The sequence below is a fragment of the Rattus norvegicus genome, chromosome X, assembly GCF_021556685.1.
Source record: "Rattus norvegicus strain SHRSP/BbbUtx chromosome X, alternate assembly SHRSP_T2T, whole genome shotgun sequence".
Classification (NCBI taxonomy): Eukaryota; Metazoa; Chordata; class Mammalia; order Rodentia; family Muridae; genus Rattus; species Rattus norvegicus.
Window position 1 is genome coordinate 18789386 of NC_141554.1, and position 12676 is coordinate 18802061.

At 38.9% G+C, this 12676-nt stretch overlaps 1 protein-coding gene across 1 annotated transcript in view; it reads right to left on the reverse strand.

Moving 5' to 3' along the window:
* The window catches only part of Tspan7 (tetraspanin 7), a 97232-nt gene that overhangs the window by 72814 nt on the left and 11742 nt on the right, over window positions 1–12676 (reverse strand). The window lies entirely within an intron of this gene.

Below are 12676 nucleotides of genomic sequence, written 5' to 3' on the forward strand. Positions count from 1 at the left end.
ATATATAAATTCTCCCACCCAACTACTCAGCAAACCTGACCTTGAGTACCTTCCAAGATTACACAAGCCCAGTTGTGTTTAAGGTGGTATGGCCATATCCTGGCTGTCGATAATTTATTCATGGTTTAGGGAGTTTAGTCCCACGAAATCTAAAAGAACAACATTGTGCTCAAATATTTTCCCCAGGAATACAGTAGAGAAAAAAAAATCACAAAAAAAATAAATAAAAAAATAAAAAAATCACAAAAATTTTGAATAAGGTAGAATCTAAAGCAGACCATAATTTGTAGTCATGATGCCTTAATAGTATGCCTTAAATAGGGCTTTATATGGAGGTTAATGAATATTAATTTTCAAGTGATCTAAAACACTACAGCATATTTATGCCCTTGTCCATCCAACTCAGTTTAAATAGCATCTACATTGTAAAGTCTAAGAGAAATGGAAAAATTATTAATGTGCAAGAAAGCACTGGATAGTTGGCTTTAATGTATATGCAATCTGAAAAAGAATTGAACACCATCGAGAGTGAGAGCATCATGATAGACAGCATATAAACAAACTCCAACCAAATACATTCCTAACCCAAAGACAAAAGAAATTATACACAAAAACATGAAGTCCATTTTGTACTGGACAACTACTACTGAGGATAAGGCCTACCCTAGAGTGTGGCTGATATAACCAGTGTCAGCTCACTGAAGAAAACTGATTTCCCCTCTCTCGGCAGCTACTACCTACAAATAGCTTCTTGGTTAGGGATGGAATTTTGTACCCACTTCGTCTTCTCTGTAGAAGAACTGGGATCATTCTCAGAACTCAACTGTCTACAAAAGGATGATACCTGGTGCTCAGAGACCCAGGAAAAGGGGACTAAGGCAAACATTTTTCCCCCAAAGTCTTTTCTTTAAATGATTAAGTTTGTTAATTTAATTTCATCTTTAAGTGTTTTCTTGTATATCTGATATATACCATGGGCATGTTTGGTGCCCAACAAGATCAGAAGATGGTATTGGATTCCCCTTAAAGTAAATAAATATAAATGCCCGTTAAGGGCCATGTTGTTGCTGGAAAATGAATCTGGGTCCTTTGAAAGAGTAACAAGTGCTCTTAACCACTGAGCCATCTCTCCAGCTCCTTCCCCAAAAGTCTTTTCTTACTGTTCGAAACACTGTGTGCTACCACAAGCCAAGACATGATTTTTTGTCAGGTTAGAAGGCTATTTAATTCAGGAATGTCCTGAAATACTAAAGCTACCATGTAGAGCCACACAAATAATCCCAAGATTACATAGTGGATTTGGCAGGATTATTGAAGTATGATTTCTTTCTCCAGCAGCTTTTGACTGCTGGGTAAGTTCAAGACAGGGGCAAAACAGCAAGGACAACATTTTCAACTTGTGGGTATATTCTTCTTTTCCCCCCCAGTGTATCATTTTAGCACTGTTGACAGTTGGCCTACAACAAGCCCCGAAATACAACCAGAAACATTACTATGATTGCTGCAAGCCAGAGGTAACAGTGTTAGCGTGTAGTTAAACAGCTCTGACAGTTTCAAGCTCTGCTAGGCACTCCACTCTCTGCCATCCAGTGAGAACTGGTGCGTTCTCATCACAGCACTACCAGAAGAGCCATGAATTGAGAATACCTGCCAGCACCATTCGCCAGCTCACTCCAGAATTAGGAATGCAAATTTCATATTGACTAGAAGGACTTAAAGGGGATGAGATATCTGCCAAGCAAGAAGAGTCATTTATCATTTCAAGATTCATCTGAAACAACATCCCCCCAAATTATATTTATGGTAATTAGTGGCCAAGGGGGGACCTCTCACTATACGGGACTAGTTCAGCTATGTAAGTATGAGCTTCCATGTGCTTCGCCATAGACAACAAGTTGCTATGACTACCTATCAAATTCTATCTCCCCTAAAGTCAACATTCTGGAAATTATTCTATAGGAGAAAATTATATTCTCTGATTTTGTTCCACATATAGTCCTAATTTATACTTTTAGGAAAAGTATTTGGCTCTAGAAAATACAATGGGAACCCAAAACAAAGCTGATTGGGAAAAATTAATTAAGGTCCCATAGAACACGAATATGAACTGATAACTCATAAAACATGGAAATAACATCTTGAAAGAAACAAAATGGAAGAGATAAATTTATTGAAGCTGGAGCTTTTTAGTTTTATCATTAGCATTGCCAATATAAGGCTAGTAACTTAACTCTTAACACTTAGCATAAGAGTTATGGCTACTGTGAATATACTATTCATATATTCATAGCATTCCTAGTTTGTACTCACTACATGCGATTCATACATTCCTCCATCAATTCTGACCACCAAAACTCTTTCTGGACACTGCCAAATGACTATGAGAGTGGAATGGCAACATAACTAACACCTCTCCAAGATCCCATGGACTAGACACCCACTGCAAGGTACATTATGTAAAATCTGCTAAAGGCCAAGTTAAAAGGTCACAATTTCAGAGACAGGGCAATAATGGAATACTGATGATGGCTTGACAGTCATTTGGGACACCTTCAAATACAGGCAATCTATGTAATCTTCTCTAGCTAATGTGAATACCCAAGGCTGGAGACACCTCAAGTACACTTTTCCCAAAGCTGTCACAAAGCTTATGTGATGAATTTTATAACCATCAGTCACTGTCACTGACTACCAAGTAGCTTCATAGATGGGTCATTTGTGCCAAGAGAACACAGGGGAGTTCAAGGGATTGATTTTTTTTTTAAGATTTATTTATTTATTATATATGAGTACAGTGTAGCTGTCTTCAGACACACCAGAAGAAGGCATCAGATCTCATTACAGATGGTTGTGAGCCACCATGTGGATGCTGGGATTTGAACTCAGGACCACAGGAAGAGCAGTCAGTGCTCTTAACCACTGAGCCATTTCTCCAGTCCAAAGGGATTGATCTTATCCCTACACCAATGAGGGAGTGATGAGCCACATTAGACTTTTAATAAATTACTTTTGAGAAATTGGCTTTTTACATTTGTAACCTCTAATTTCAACATTCAGTCTAATTAAGAAAAATCCCCAATACTCTTAACATTTACAAAATGGCCTAGTAAATAAGGTCTCTTGTGATAATAGACTCTGTGTGAATAGCTAATCTGATCCTTTTATTTTTGTATGATATACTAGCCTTAAAGAAACAAATGCTTACATGACTTTGCATGTAGAAAAAAATTCCAGAAAATAACCTCCCCACAAGACAAAGCCAAAAGTATTCAAGCATTGCTGCGTATCAATGATTCTACAACTCCCAATTCTGTAAAGGGAGACAAGGCAACAAAATGCTTTCTGAGGCACAACATAGTGACTAAATAATGAGAGCAACCTTTGTAATCCAATGATCGGTTTCTGTACCACTGTGCAGATCGCAGCATTCTAGAAGGTATCGCACGTGGTACTTTTAGGACTAAAAGAGAAATGTACAGGCTGACAGTCTGGATAATGGGGCTCAGCACCAAGCAAATGAGCAGAGCCAGATGATGGATGCTCCTTTCGTTCAAGCCCTGATCAAAGCTGTGTGCCTCCACGACCGGTTCAAAGATCCTTTCTTAAAAACATAACTTCTTATTGGAAAAAAATCTTTCAACTCATAATGGCCAGGACAAAATAAGATGTTTCTGAGCGGAAAAATGAAATTCAGACCCAAATGGATATAAGAATGGATAACATAAATATGAAAATATACTTCTTCATTATGAACCATGAAGACACACAACAGAAACTACAGTACTATCATGCATCTGCTAGGCTGGAAAAATATTGAGCAGTTTAGCCAGAACATGTGAAGAACTGTGATTCTCCCCAATCTATATTACTTTCAAAATCGAGGGGGTTTTGCTTTTGCTTTTTCTTTCTCGAATCCTCCTCGGTTCTTCCTTTCTTTTTGGTGTATTTTTGCACATTATAAAAAAATTAACATTCTTCCATGCCTTCTGATTACAGAAGAGCCAATTCCAGATAAAGTCAAGAAGAAAGTAAAACATCTCCATAGAATTTCCTAGAGCACCAGGTAGAGGAAAGAAAGGCTGTATCACAGTGACTTAGATGGCTTCTGGAAGTGACAATAATTTTACTACATTATTACTTGATTTTTAATATAAATATTTTATATTTGTCCCACAAAACAAAAGACTTCAACTAAGGCACAAAACAAGATACCCAATCATTTCACCACATCCAAATCTCTCCCTGAGCAGCACTAACTGGGAACAATGGAATTCTGTGCCTTCAGGATGCCTTTTAAGTACACTATAAGGGAGGTATGAAAACGAAGGCCACAAGAGAATTGGAAGTGACTTGGTGGTCAATATCATGAGGTGCTTTTCATGTAGGAGTGCCCAAGTTCATAATTTCAAAACAATTTGATTGGTGTCACATGACAGATTAACTCTGGAGCTGGTCGTATTAAAAAAAATCAATATATGAAAGAGATTCAATTGACAATGGGTTTTGGCTAATGAAAGCCTGAACTGATATTTAATAGACAATTTCAGATGGCAAACAGGCAAGGAGGATTTGAGAGACTTAACATTGTGTACATAAGCCTCCATGTGGACCAGATACACAACTGAAAGCCAGGAGCCGTCAACAATCATTGAGTGACAACTCTATTTCACGTCAAAATGTTTTTTTGTCATTACAAAGAAGGATACGAATTACCAGAAATCAGGTTCACGTGCTGTGCTTTGCTTTCTCCTGTTACAAGAATTCATCTTCAGGAGGGCAAATCTGGCCCTGCTTTCAATAGGAGTCAAATAATAGCAATCAAACAATAAATTGACTTCTAAATTACTTGCTTCAGCTCAGATAACTGGAGTAATCAGCTTAACAATGGGTAGCAAATAACAGAAAACACACTGGCTTCTGAACCATCTAAATATACATTCTCAGCCTCCATATCCCTCTGGTCTCAACTTAAATGCCACCTCCTTAGAGACCTTTTGTGACATATCTATTACGCAGGGCCCTATACCATCACTTCTTGAACTATGCCCTCTGGGCACTTATCACTGCTTGAAATGCTATTTTTTCTTTTCTTGTTTATTGTCGATTTCCTCCCTTCTCAACAGATCATCTTGTTCATTTGGTCCCGCTGAATCCCAGCACTTAGCATTTAACAGGCCCTCAATATTCCGAGCATAAAATATTCTCTCCTGCATGAAAGCAGAGAATAAATGAGGAAAGCTGACAGGTAAGCAAACAAATGGTTACTATACAACAAGTGGAATATAGTAACTAGGCAAAGTTCAAAAACAGAGACTGGTTCCACAGTGGCAGCAAAAAGCTACAAATGGCTTCCTAAGGACCAGGACCACTGAATAAAATCTTGAAGACTAGTAATATTTAGTAACCAGAGGACTGGGGACAGTGAAAGGAATGGAAGCTAAAAATAGGAGGGGGGTGCTGTGTGGGGATACTAATGTTTTATCAGTGGGCAAAAATATTTGAACTTGGTTTTATAGGTTTTATAATGGCTGTTTGCTCTTTCAATTTGGCTTTAAAAAACAAATTGCTTGTTTCAAATAAAAATCACAACAGGAGTTAAATGATGGGGTTTGGGGTAGGGAAAACGAATTGCTGTGATGGTCCAAGAGCAAGATATATATATATATATGCCCATGTGTATGGGTATACATGTGTAATATATAGATATATTATAATATCTGCTGCCATTATAGAACCAGTCTTATAAGCAAAATATAGCAATGTCTATGTACAAATGTCATTTTTTGAAACTGGAATTTAGCAGCATTGGGAAATTTCTGTTTTCAAACTACACTTTCTCCAGTGTTCTCCAGTGCCTTAAACTCTTCTCATCAGAGATAACACAGCTAATTTATACAGGCAAGCATTCCTGTCACTATTTACAGAAATCAGGAATGGTCAGATTTCTTTTCCCCCTAAAAGCAGATACAGAGTGGAAACAAGATCACATCAACTGGCAAAGCCTGAGTTGGCAGCTGTGCAAATGAGCCTTATCTGTGTGTCCATGTGTGGATTAGCTAACCGCTTAGCTTAGCTAGTGTCAGAGCCAAAGAAAAACGCCTGACAGTTCCCACTGCCTTTTACACTCTTTGGGGTAAAGACAGGAGGAAAAGTTGCATCTCTAGCAGTTTTTACTTCTTTGGCTTCTGGCTGTTCAAGTGGTCTGGGGCTTGTTGCCATAGGAATCAAATTCATGTGTTGACTATATTTTATAGCAGTGGGATAAATAATATTCATGTGCTTTGGGGCAACAATTTAGAATCTTTTTTTTTTTTGGTTCTTTTTTTTCGGAGCTGGGGACCGAACTCAGGGCCTTGCGCTTCCTAGGCAAGCGCTCTACCACTGAGCTAAATCCCCAGCCCCCAATTTAGAATCTTTAAGGCATAAGATAATTTTATCTTAAATGACAGTGAGACTATCATCTATTCCGTGGAAATTGTCAGGACTTTTGATGTCTGATCGAACATATGTCAGCCATGAATTAAAAAGGAAAAAAAGGAAGGTTCATTATAGACTCAGACTTTTGAAAGAAAAGCAGTTGATCAGTTGTTGACAAGAAGAGTGTACCTCCTACTAGGGTCCCTTAGTCTGTATCTCCAGTCTGCAAAGTATTGTTATTCTTACTAGGAAAACTGAAGCTTGGAGCTATAAGGACAGAAAATAATGGGAATATTTCCAAAACTATAAACCAAAATAATCAGAACCCCTAGAAGCATAAACTTGGATCATTCTGGAACTTGGAAGACTTCTTTCTTGTACAGGCAATTTTTGCTAGCTCATAGGAGCCAAGGATGCAGGCAAGAATATTGGTGACTAAGAAAGGATTCACACAGTAACCTCTGATAATCTCCAGACCTTTACCTGGAGAAACAGGACACTGGGCCAGAGAGGGGTGAAGAGGTCTACATTGAAACCCCATTTCAGAAATGACTGGGGCCACACTCTCGACCTCAGGGGACTCTTCTCAAAATGGGGAACAGTAATTACTGCCTCAGCAAGTTGGTATGAGGAGTAAACGAGATAACATATGTGAAATGGTCAGTCTTATCCTTGACTTTACTAAACACTCAATAATCATACAGTAGCAGTATGGGTTCATAGCAATATCACTTTGATCTAAGCCAGTGAACTGAAACAAGGTACTTCCTTGTTGCTGCCAGCAGTCATGGTCCTCTTGTTTGACCCAAATGGGCAACATGGTCTTTTCTCCCTTCAAGTCATAAAAGTACACTTGGAGACAAAAATAATCTAAGCAAGAAGAAAGTGCCGTCTCCTTCCAAACTGCCAAATAAAATACTAGAAGCTAACAGGGTAGTCTATTTGGAATTTACTATTTGGGAGAAAGTAGGATCAAAATGTTATATAGTAGTTGAATTGATTAATGTTAATGCTCAAAATGCTATATTGGAGACCCACGAACATACATACACAGTAAGGAGATATACAGTGTACACGTGTGTGTGTGTGTGTGTGTGTGTGTGTGTGTGTGTGTGTGTGTAAACTTTCATCAAAAATTTACTTTTTATAATTAAGCCATGAAAGGCCATGATAAAGGGAACAAAAATGAATGGACAACAACATATCACACAAAGAATGAATTAGGGATTCACAGATTTCTGTAAAAGGAGAGATAGTAAATACTCCTAAGTTTTCAACGGCACATAGTAAAGGAGTTAAGACCATTCCATCCCAAAGATGCTCTCTGGTTATTGATCATTCCAACCTAGAAACATCTGAGAAACTAACTTCAGAAGAACTATCTGGCTGGCTTCTTTGTACAGGTAGCAAACCATAAAGATTCCTAAACCAGAATGAGAAATAACACACAATCACTGGGAAACAATGCCACAACGGACTCATACAAATAAATCTAGTCAAATAACCCTTATATCCCTTTTAACCCTCTATATGTCTCCTAATGCCATAACTAGAATTCACTATCCCCTTCCAAGATCCCCTTGTCCCATCACCAATTCCAGTATTTACTGGTATTTGTTTTAATAGTCTAAAAGCTTTCTGCTTTGGCCATGTCTTCAGATCATTGCTCTCTTGTGGCAGTCCCAGCATATATGTAAACTCAACACAATATGTATATATTTTCTTGTTAATCTGCCTTGTGTCAACTTGGCTGGGTTCTTCATCTCAGCCACAGGTCACATTATTGAAGTAGAACGGGCTAAGGTATTCTTCACCCTTCTCCACAACAGTCTTCTGTGACAGCTGTCACAGCATGAAAGCAGCCATTGACAATACATGAAGCTTGTTTCCAAAAAGAGGTGTCTATAGATTTGGCTCATGGGACACAGCATGTAAATCCCTAAGGTTGAGCCTCATTTATCAGCAGGGAAACACTGCAGAATATGTTAAACCAAAATGCTAAGATTCAAGAAAATATGCTTAGAATGATTTGCTCATGTGGACTTTAAAATATATAAAAATAATGCTGTATAGTAATTATGGTTATAAACTAATGTATGGAACTAGAAAATATCATCCTGAGTGAGGTAACCCAATCACAAAAAAATGGAATGCATTCACTGATAAGTGGATATTAGCCCAAAGTTCGGATTACCCAAGATACAATCCACAGACCACATAAAACTCAAGAAGGATGATCAAAGCATAGATGCTTCAGTTCTTCTTAAAAGGGGGAACAAAAATATTCATTTGAGGGAATATGGAGACAAAGTTTGGAGCAGAGACTGAAGGAATGGCCATTCAGAGCCTGCCCCACCTGGGGATCCAGCCTATATACATACAGCCACCAAAACTAGACAATATTGATGAAGCCAAGAAGTGCATGCTGACAGGAGCCTGATATAGCTGTCTCCTGAAAGGCTCAGCCAGAGCATGAAAAATACAGAGGTGAATGCTAGCAGCAAACCATTCAACTGAGAACGGAGTCCCCATTGGAGGAATTAAAGAAAGGTTTGAAGGAACTGAAGGTGCTTGCAACCCTATAAGAATAATGATACAAACCAACCAGAGCTCCCAGGGACTAAACCACTACCCAAAGAGTACCCATGGACAGACCCATGGCTCCAGCTGCATGTTTAGCAGAAGATGGCCTTGGGTAACAATGGGAGGAAAAGACCTTGGTCCTGCCAAGGCTGGATCCCCCAGTGCAGGGGAATGTCGGGGCAGGGAGTCAGGGAGGTGGGAAGGAGGGGTGGTTAGGGAGGGGGAACACCCTTATAGAAGAAGGGGAAGGGGATGAGATAGGAAGCTCATGGACGGGAAACTGGGAAAGGGAATAACATTTGAATGTAAATAAAAATATCCAATAAAAAAGTAATTATGGATATACATATATGATTAAATATGTAAAAAATAGACTCAACTCATGAACTATATTTAAGACAGAGAGGACAAGATAGGGCACCAAGTGTAAAATTTTCATATTTCTTTAAAAACTGATTGCTTAAGGCAAAATAGCATAATAAGATCTGATACAGCAGGTTGATAGACAATTATCATATTATTTCATGAGTATTTTAGTTATAATATAGCAAGAAAATTAATGCCCAAAAGGAACTGACATTTTTCTTTATTTTGAAGAAACTTAAGACTTAAAGAATCAAGTTAAATTTAGTTTAATCTTCATTTACTCAAGCCAAGCATAGAAGAGGATCCGGCCGATAAGCTGCTCCATGACAAATAAGATATATATCTAAAAAGCGCTCCATATTTGAGAAATAAAATCATATATATGTAATATGTAGAGTGTCGTTTTAAAGCATTTCTTGCTCTCTTTCATTATAAAAGTAACACATTCTATATGCAATGGTAGTTAAAGCCTCAGAAAATACACCAAAAAGGAACCCATAAAATATTTTGCCTCTTGGCCATAACTGCTAACATTGTGTGTGGAGACTTCTTCAGTAATTGTTTCCTGCACTTATTTTTCTTTACAAAGTCAGCAAATCATATCACATGTGGTTCACTTGGACCATTCATTCAATACTACAGAATATTCATTGATGAGCCCCTCTTTTGTATATTTATCTAAAAGCTATTTGAGATGCTCTACCCAAAGCTCACTTCCAACGTCTCATCCTTTGTCCTGTGTTCCTGACAATATGGAGAAGTGCACTTCATCTCCAGTGGTCATTTAGACTTTAAGGAGATCCCCTCCGCCACCTGCCACCACCGAGTACAAGCCGTGCAAGCAGGCATTGAGGCGCCTCTCAGAGTTGCCTGTCTGAACCCATGCATAAACCCATCAAGGAGGGCGAGCCTACTGAATTCTAGGCACCCCACACTTTTTTTTTGGTAAAAATGCACCATATAAAGCAGCTACTTGTTTGTCCTCAAAACATCTTTGAAGAATACAAAACCCAAAACCCAAAGAGCGGCAAAGCTCACTTCCCAAAAAGAGCAGCTGCTATTGAGCTTAATAAGTAACTTGCTCAAATAATTTGCTGCTACCATGAAGGAGGACCTTTATCCCTGAGACAGGACTTACTGGAAACGCAGGCTTCCTTTAGTGCTGGTGGCGCAATGCTTTGCTGCACCTACTATCAGCAAGCAACATAGCATTAACTGTGCTTAGAATGCTGGGCGTAGCACACAGTTGAAAAGGATACCTCTACCGTCTCATGCCTCTTAAATGACCTTATGGGCTTTCCCCAACCTTGTCTGACAACCACAGACTGCTCTTGTAATGCTCCAGTAATTCCACTCCTGTCTCTCCAACCACTTCAAGCATCTACCTCATCACCTTTCTTGGTTAGACAAAAAAGAAATAAGAGAACAGAAGCTGAGGAGGCTACGAGTCACTCCCCAGTTGGACAGGTCTCCCCACAAATGTGAAGAGCCGCTTCCAGGCTGGAAGGGAAATGCTTGGCTTGCAATCTGGCTGGCTGTCCAGGAACCTACATGAGTTACTGACTGCCAGTTCACAGCGTCCATTTCAGGTCTTCAGCACCCATGCATCTGCTGTTTCCCTCCCCTGGGTTTCTCTCTTCCACTGAATATCAACAGTGTTTTCTCTACTCTTCTATTGAACTATCAAAAGCAAAAAAGAGCCATTCTCTTCTGCTCACCTTGTCACACATTTCACAGACCAGCCAACACACAAATATTACAAGTCAGATTTTTCTCCCCAGGTCAAACAACTGTGATCATGGAGGGTAGGGATTAGGTGCCGCATAGAACAGAGATGGCCAAAATAAAGATCTTCACTACCATCAGCTAGAAAGCACACCAACGTATCCCTCAAAGGTACTGTTATCTCCAAGTAAACACATACAAACTATAACAGATCCTATCAATGTCAAACCAGCCCCTTAAGGATCACAGGTATCACACAGGTATCAACATCAGTTTGGTTCTTTAAGCATATATCCTAAAGCCTTGCCATATATCCTAAAGCCATCTTCTGCTCTCTATTGCTCATTTTCAATCCACCCTATATTAGACTTCAGTTCCTAGCTGGGTGATCTGCTGTGACTTCCTCTTGCCTTTGTACGATAACATACTAATTTCAGACTAGACCTGAAGGGTGTAGCTCTCATCTACGTGTTCAGAACCATGAAGGAGTATCTTTTGTGGCAATCCTAGCCAACCCATAATAAAACCTTTGTCTAGCTTACCTAGATCGACCACACACCTTTCCCTTTGGTACAACTGAACTCATTCTGCTCCCATTAAACAAGAGCGAGTACACCTCTACCACTTCTAGTTCAGTGTTATCCAAAAGACAATGGCAAACTCTAGTTTCTTAAGACAAGGTATTCATGTTGTAGCTCATGTTGGCCTGAAACTCCCTCTGCAGCCTAGGCTGGTCTTGTACTCATAGCAATTCTGCTTCAACCACATGAATATGTACTATAGATATAAGCCATCATACCCAGCTCACATTTATAGCTTTAAATATTTGAACAACACTCAAGTTAAAATTATATATAATTAAGTCTTATGAATATGGTTTTCTTAAGACAATATATATCTGAAATATTACCAATTCAGCATGCAACCCAAACATAATGAGATGCTTTGCCTTTCATACTAAAACTTAAAAATCTGATGTGAATTTAACACTTACAGCACATTTTAATGGGAATAGTCACATCTGAAAGATTGTAGTGGTTACTTTCCTAGACAGGATGCAAGTAGCCTTTGTCAATGTAGAAAATGTGAGGCTTGCTTTATTTCCACTCTCACGGGCCCATAGTAAATTTTGCATGATAATTATCAAAGGTAAGGGGTTAAACCTCCCTTATATCTGCATCTAGAGCAGAGGCCAATCAATATCAGACCATGCATGAAATCTGGCTGTCCATCTGACTTGGTAAATACAACTTGGTTGGGACAGCGCCTTACTCATTTATCTACATTATTATCTATGCCGCACAGGCTTCATTTAACACTGCTGGTGCTAATGAGATGCATGGTCCATGAAACCAAAAATATTTACTATCTGGCTCTGTTCAGTAGAGCTGTGCCAACTGTTTCTCTAGAGTAGCGATGCCTCGAATGTACTTAGTGCTGGTCATAAAACAGTGTCATTGATCTATATTGAAAAAAGATGTCCATTCGAAATAAGAGCTTTTGTATAGATGTCTGAATGCAGAAAGCAGTGTGTTAACAGCTGGCACAAGGTTTTTACCTCGCCACAGTTTAGTTGACTTTATTA